At 43.1% G+C, this 8,393-nt stretch overlaps 1 pseudogene; it reads right to left on the bottom strand.

The window, feature by feature from the left end:
• Nucleotides 1–1,916: 1,916 nt before the first annotated feature.
• Nucleotides 1,917–5,347, bottom strand: LOC136551285 (uncharacterized; annotated as a pseudogene).
• Nucleotides 5,348–8,393: the final 3,046 nt, after the last annotated feature.

Consider the following 8,393-nt stretch of genomic DNA (forward strand, 5'->3'; position numbering starts at 1 on the left):
CCGTTCAACTTGTGTTAGGTTCGTAATTCCATAATCTATATGTTTATATTACTGTTAGATATGTTTTCAACTTTTAAAATTTGAGGTTAGATTTAATCTATTATTTTATTAAATGAAATCTTTTTTTATTTCATATCTTCTACGTTTTAACTCTGTTTTGACCCATTCAAGTTGCGTTAGATTCATAGCGACGAGATCTACGCATTAGTAACAATGTTTATCATATTACTATTTCTGGAATTTTATGGTTTAAAACTGATATATCAGCCATACTCACGGTCACGAGCGGCCTGGACCCTTACTGAATAGTTGGTTACTCGGATGGTTTGGGTTATGATTAAAATTGCTGATATCTCTAATTATTCATATTTGGGAGCCTAAGTATAACTTAGCAACTTATGTTTAATAATAAAATATGACTAACTAAAAGTGCTTACCATAGTTCAGCCGTGTCAAGCCTTTTGAGCCAGCATCCCCTCATGTTATGCTTGCTAAGCGGTAGTAGCTTACGCTTGTTTTATTTCAATACTTTGGCAAAATCTCGGATGGGTACCAAATGGAGGTTCTTTAGTGGAGTTTTCCAAGAAGAATTAGGCTTGTGATCAACTAGTCAGTTGTTCCTGTGGAATTGGAGTCTTCACCCGGAGATCGGAGTTATCTTTCCGATGTTTGCTATCTAAGGTTATATTCTTTATATTAAGTACGTTATATATTGAGCATTGTCTATTGATATTACCTTTATTTGTAGCTATATGTGAGATTTGATTTTCTGGGCTCACATATGGAGTGCATCTGGTTTTGTTCCTAAAACCGGATGTTACAAGGATGAAGTCATTGGTTTGCAGACATATGTGTTGTCAATATTGGACTTGGCAGTGAGTGTGGATATTAAGGAGGCAGGCACTGGATCTTTTTGTAGTACGATTGTGAAATTTCAATATTGTCCTTTCTAATTCCAACAATGTGCAATGAGTTCTAAAATGCATTGATTTGGCATCAACTACTACAACTATGGCGTGTTCAGATCTCGTAACTATAACTACTTAGGCAGTGTTTGGTTCACTCAGTGGTAATTTAAATGGGTTTGGAAATGAATCACAGAGGGAGTAGCAGTGGGATCCATGATCACTTGAACTGTTTGGTTGGGCAAGGTAATGCTATTGTGGAGTCAGGTGAGCACCGGCGCTTGAGCGGCGGCAGCCAGTAATGCGATAACGCACTGGGAGGGGAGGAATCAACAGTGCACAGAGCGAGACCAGTATCTAATTATGCCGTAATTGATTGCGGCCTGACCCTAACCAAACACAAGTATCGGTTTCTATTCCCCTCCGTAAACAGGTAAGGCTACATTTTTGCGAACCAAACAATATCTTAGGTCGTTCTTCGGTCCTCGCGTGCAACAGGATGTGAACCACAGCATGAGTGTACACCAATGACATGGTGGAATTCCCAACGCCTCCTGAACTCAGATTGCAGTGCTACAGAACAAAAATACATTGCTAGGCTGCTGGCATTGGAATGAAAGGGAATGTAATTTATAGAGCCAATTGATGACAGACCAGAACGGTAAAGGCTTCAGACTCACAAGATAACAAAAAAAAAAAACTTCCACATCTTAATGATCATCACTTTTAATAACCAGTGTGTATCTGAAATGAACTGGCCATTATTGTCTTCTTGCAGAAATACTTTTGTCCCTATCGATCTGCTCTGCTGTAGCACCCCTTATTCTTCTGGTCAGACCTATGATGAGAAGCCAATTTGCCAGGAGCCGAGGGACTTCGTTTCATTTTTACCATCCCTAATGCTAAATTTTTACTTTAATCAAAATATGCAACGTAAATAACTGCATCATCATTTGCCGCATTAAAGTAGAAACAAGATATAGATAACAAATTAGTTGCATTTTTCTAAGGATAAGTGTGTTACAATTTTCTGATACAGTGCTTACAGATGATCATGTTTCTTTGTTAAACTGAGACAATCTGTTGCTGTACATTCCAGTGCAGAATGAGTACAACAGTGTATTAACTTAAGATTAGCTACAACCCCTGAGCATTCAATTTCACGAAACCAGGCTTGCTGCTTCTTGTGGAATGCTAGGCTAGACATATATGCTTGCAGAGGCAGTCTTTTGGGGTGTTTAAGAACTCTGCTGATTGAAGTGGCAGCATAGTTAATCTGTGGTGGAACAAACGAGCTGTTAGATATCAGGATGATGCTCTATAAATATAGCCAAATCAAAGGTTTTTCCATTTCTCTCTTTATGATTAGGATATAACCTGCATGCTTTATCAACAACAACAACAACAACAACAAAGCCTTTAAGTCCCAAACAAGTTGGAGTAGGCTTGAGTTGAAACCCAACAGAAGCAATCAAAGTTCAGGCACGTGAATAGCTGTTTTTTAAGCACTCATATCTAAGGCTAAGTCTTTGGGTATATTCCATCCTTTCAAGTCTCATTTTATTATCTCTACCCAAGTCAACTTCGGTCTTCCTCTGCCTTTCTTCACGTTACTATCCTAGCTTAGGATTCCAGTACGCACCGGTGCCTCTGAAGGTCTCCGTTGGACATGTCCAAACCATCTCAACCGGTGTTGAACAAGCTTTTCTTCAATTGGTGGTACCCCTAATCTATCACGTATATCATCGTTCCGAACTCGATCCCTTCTTGTATGACCGCAAATCCAACGCAACATATGCATTTCCGCGACACATATCTGTTGAACATGTTGTCTTTTCGTAGGCCAACATTCTGCACCATACAACAACCTGCATGCTTGATGTATTCAAGTAATCATAATAACAGATCTGTAGGACTAGAGTGGATATTACCATCAATTGGAATACAGGAAAAATATAAGGATGATATCATCTATAGGCATTATTGACTTGCATGAGGTAATTAACATGCACAATTGAATATTCGACATAAAAGTGGATCATATTCAGTTCAAGTGATAAGTTCAGATAAATTCATGGATATGTATGCCTTCCTATCTACCATATGAACAGCTGAAGAGGAACAGAGTTCGTTTTGCAGAGTTATACGACTTCTATTTAGGAGATCAATGTATCACATTTGGGAGGAAATCAATAGGGCACTTAAGTTTCAGTGTGGTACATGTAGTCCAATATACATTTAGGCATTTAGCAGTCTTAAAAGATTAACAATCCACCACACTGTGATAGATCTATGGTAAATAAAGATTCAGAACAGATCTATGATCTCAGAATGCTACGTTACGTTTCATATTTTTCAGAATGTTATCCAAATTGAATACACAGTGATTTTGAGTTTCTTGGATGAGACAGAAGACTTGCGAGATTTGGTAAAGTAAGAAAAAGATAAATGCCAATCACATGAACAAAAATTCTCTGATACAAGTAAGTTTCAGAAAAAAAACATATATCTCATGATAGATCCCAAGTTGGTGGCGTCATCATATTTGTGCAATCTAGAAACTCCACCCAACAAACAAATTTCTGAGCTTAAATAACATGCCTAACATGTTGCCGAGCTTACTTGTCATAAACCCGAAATGTTAAAGATCTGCCGATAAACTGATGTTCTGAAAGGACAGTGAATCTGGGAAGAAATGATAAATCCATTGTAGAACTGAGAATTTAGAATACCAGTGCTTGTATTGTCACTTAAATCCCTAAAACAGCGTACCACTTAAGATCAGCTACAACTCCAGAGCATTCAAGTACACAGAACCAGGCTTGCTACTTCTTGTGGTAGCAGTGGTGGAGGCAATGGGGTCGAAGAAGAAGAAAAACAACACAAGGCACCCATGTTTGAAAATTAGCATCCTGTTTTCCCATGTGACATCGAGCGATGGATATGAACCATAGGACGAGTCTACACCAAAGACATGGTGGAATTCGCAAGGCCTCCTAAACCCATATTGCAGTGCTACAGAACTGAAACAATAGTTGCTGGCATTGGAATGAAAGGGAGGGTGTGGAAGTTGGAGAAAGGAGGCAACCAGGCCATGTAATTTATAGAGCCAATTGATGACAGAGTAGAATGGTAAAGTGTAGAAAGATAGAAAGGTTTGGGGAGAATCACCACAGACCCATTGTGGAGGGGGGGAGGTGCTTCATATATATATAGGGCCATGTACAAGTACAATGCGTACAATACGCTAGCTATAAATAGACAATACCCTAGTTGTACAATAAGCCTAATATAAAGGCTTAATTACATACTCCGTATATATAGTTTGTTTTAGTACTGTTGAACGTTGATACCTGCTTGGAAAATAGCAGTTTAAGAAATTGCACTCAAGTCTTGGGAGGGAACTGATTTAACCGAACTAACCCTTACTTACGAATAAATGCCAGATTGCCACTCACAAGATATCTAATTCTATAATAACAATAAAAATCCTTCTGAATCTTCCACATCTTCATGCAGAATTACTTATTTGTCCCTCTATATATATATATATATATATATATATATATATATATATATATATATAGACCAGCTGGGGTACTGGTGTCTCCTTATTCTTCCGGATGAGAATTCAAGATACCAGGAGGCGAGGGTCAACCAAGCTATTTATTTTGTCACAAGAATAGGATTTCCTTTTATCTTTACGATCCCTAATGCTGGATTTACTTTAATCAAAATATGGAAGGTGAATACACCCATAATTATTTCTCTGTAGATAAAGTGATGCTAGCATGCCCCCACTTTATCGCCTAGATTTCACCAAAGGTCCATCGCCATAGCACGCCCCATTTCCAATTCCGACATTCCAATCCAGCGACGATGACAAAATTCATCACATATTATAACTTGTGAGCACAGAGATTACCGAGGATGCCGCAGCGCTCACCAGCGACCGCGCCATCGTCACCGCACAGAACCTGAGAAGCAACATGCCAGATATGAAGGAGATTTGAGGCTGGCAAAATTGGGGGAAAGAAGGAACTCGGAGGAAATCCGCGGGACGTGGGAGTGGAAGAAGCACTAACATTCCGCGGCCGCCGGAGAGTCGGCAGGGTCCGTCCACTCGTCGAAGCTGCGGGAGAGAAGGGGGGGAGCGAGGGAGCGTCAAAGCACACGGAAACAGGATCTCGGCGGGCCAGCGAGCGAGCGCGCGAGAGAGAAGGGGGGAGCTGACTGGGGGTCCTGTGTCTCTTACATCCAGCCTTAACGGCGGTCGAAGACGAGGCGGCGGCGGAGGGGCGGAGCCAGCGAATCGGTGGAGGACCGAGGCGCCGCCATGGCTGGCGTCGACGCCGTCAGGACTTACTCAGGGTCGCGTTGCAGCGGCTCTTGTTGCATTATTAGAATCATGGCAGCCGTAGGATGCAGTTGAACAAAAGGGTTGTGTTGTCGTGCTGGGGTGTGGAATGGTTGTCCGGCATGACTTGAAATCGTCGCAGTTTCGAAACACGCCGACCACATTTTGCACACATTTTTTTATTGTTCGTTGGTTCTCTACAGCTTGTTTACGCACAGATTAACCGTTTTTTTCCACAAATTTTTATTATTGTTTGTTGTTTCTCTAGAACTTGTTTTTACACAGATTCTGTCAGTGACCTGCGTCCAGACGCGGCTCCCAGACCTGCACAAGACCGGGCTCCATCTTCTAAAAACAAAAAAAATCACCACTCCTCATCGGCTCATCCGGAGAGACCGGCCGTCCCTGAGCCCTCGAGGTCACGACGCAAGATTCCGCCTCCGACTTTGACTGCCAAACCGCGGTTTGGCCGCTCAAGTGCCGGCGCCCTTCCCCACCGCATGCCCGTCTCCCGCCACGTCGTGCCCTTCCCCTACCATGCTGCACCCCATGGCCGGCCGCGCCGCGCCCCATCCCCCTCGAGCAAACCGCTTGACGACTACGGCCGAGCGAGCAGCGGCGCTGGAGTAACAAAGCGGGGCTGCAAGCATGTGCGGAAGAATCGCAGGAGAAATGACGGGCCACGCCGACGGGTACGAGCGTGTGGAGCGATGTCGCCTTGACCCGAGCTTGCTGACTATCGCAGTTCTCCACCAAGTAGGCCATGGCCGCCGACAACGTCGTGTTTCAAATATTTCAGGTGTTTCAAACTTATATTTCATGTGTTTCATCTGGATGTTGCAAAAGTATATCTAGGATGTTGCATATGTTGTAGTGACAGTATACGCATGTTGTAATCCTATGTTTCAAGTGTTTTAGGTTTTTCATACGTATGTTTCATTGTTTCATGTGGATGCTGCATATGTTGCTATGGCTAGACATGTATGTTTGAAGCGTATGTTTCGTGTGTTTCACACTTATGTTGCTAGTGTTTTATATGGATGTTGCAAAAGTAGATCTGGATGTTGCATATCTTGCTACGGCTATATATGCATGTTTCAAGTGCATGTTTCAAGTATTGTATATGTTTCAGACGTATGTTACAAAAGTTTTATTTGGATATTTCAAAAGTAAATCTCGAGGGAGCACATGATGCAATTGTGTGGTGTTGCTGCTACGTGGGTCACCGTATGTTTCAAAATTTTACTTCTTGCTGCTGCGTGGGTCACCGCACCGTGCGTCACCATGCTGCCGCAGGCATGCGGCGCGTCACCATGCTGCCTGCTGGTCCTGCTACTCTGTGTGTGTGCATGCAGGCGTGGGAGCACAGGTCACTGTGCCACCTGCTGGTGCTGCGTGAATGCCGCCTACTGGTACTGATGTTGTTGTGTGTGCATGCGGGCGCGTGAAAGCGGAGCATGCTCGGGTGGTCCCTGCGCATGGACAAGCGAGCTGTTTTTCTCGCGGTGCGTGACAGAGGAGGCTCGAGAGCTACGTCCAGACGCGCCGTCCATCCACACGTCCGAAGCTAGCCCTTCCGTTTTATTATTCGAATCCTGCTGAACATATTCCTTGTTCTCTCCTACCTGTCTTTTGCAACGATGTTTTTTGTTCATTGAAAGTTTATTTACTGTTCTTTGCAACTTGTTTTTGTGCAGTCGATCTCGAAAACACATGAGAAAATCATTCCTAGTAAGTAGGAATACAGTTTCTTTGTTCCTAAGAAAGAAAATGAGTATTGCTCTCTAAAATGCACACAAGATAGAAAAAACTTGTTGGAGAGAAAATATATAGAATGTAGTATGGCTCTCTAAAATGTGCATAAGATATAAAAAAAATGTTGGAGACTGAAATATATATAATGTAATTTTTATGTAAATGGCTCTGCAATGTTTAGAGGGTGAGCTTTAAAAGGACTTTTGGAGATGCTCTAAGCATAAGCAGGCATAAAAAGTTTCTCAAATAGCAACTTTGGTAAAAGACAGCACTCTATGATCATATGAAGAAAACACAAAACAAAACAAGACTAACAATAGCACACCTTTGCCAAACCGTCAAGACCGGTCCTGAGGTCCGGGGAAGAAAAAAGAAAAAGGGTGGTGCTACCTTTGCCAAACCGTCTTGGCCAGTCCTCAAGTCGGCCAGGCCAGTTGCCTGCTACCCTGTGCTGGCCCCTTCCAAACAGCTGGCCTGGCCGGTTCCAGCCTTCCCTGCGCTCGCCTGCCAAACCAGCCTGGGAACTGGCCAGGCTTGCTCCTCTGCGCTCCCAGCTGACTCGCTCCATCCCAGGTCCGACAAAACCGGCCCAGGCAGTTTGGCAACCAGCTAGTCCGGTTTACCTGCTGTTGTCTGAAACTAACTCTTTCCAAATTGGTTTTTGGACGTGATTTCGTGTAGGAAATGTGAAGAACACTATTTGCACTTATTTCGTACCGGGATAAGACCACCCCTCTGTCTCTATATATATATATCAGAATATCATGGCCGATTGAAGGATCTAACACTCACTCAATTGTCTTTCCTACATCTATTACCCTACTTTTGCCCTTTTCCAACCCTTCTGTTGTTCCTTCTATCTCTCCGTGAGATTCATTGGCATTTTAGGCAGCCATGCTGATCCTAGAACAACCCTAGGCGTGCTCCTCCTCAACGTGTCCTCCCGGGAGGCGTTCCCAAGCTTTTGCGGTGAAGGATGACACTGGTAGAGAACCGAGCTTTACTCCCGGTGGGGAACCCCCTCTAGTCCCGGTTCCCCACTCGGGAGCAAGCATCCGGGACTAAAGGGGGGTCCTTTAGTCCCGGGTTAGGAACCAGGACTAAAGGAGGACCTTTAGTCCCGGTGGGTAACACCAACCGGGACTAAAGGTGCCTCCTGACATGCCACGATGGCCGGCACCTTTAGTCCCGGTTGGTAATACGAACCGGGACTAAAGGTTTTTTTCTTTTTTCTTTTCTTTTCATTTTTTTGTTTTCTTTTCAAAATAGGTTTTCGAAGTCGTATTGTACGCTGCTAATTATACATTTATACGCGCATATAGTATGTTTCGGTTCAAGCACAATGAACGCATTAAATCACACAATTCAAGCATAGA

The sequence above is a fragment of the Miscanthus floridulus genome, chromosome 4 (genome assembly GCF_019320115.1).
Source record: "Miscanthus floridulus cultivar M001 chromosome 4, ASM1932011v1, whole genome shotgun sequence".
Classification (NCBI taxonomy): domain Eukaryota; kingdom Viridiplantae; phylum Streptophyta; class Magnoliopsida; order Poales; family Poaceae; genus Miscanthus; species Miscanthus floridulus.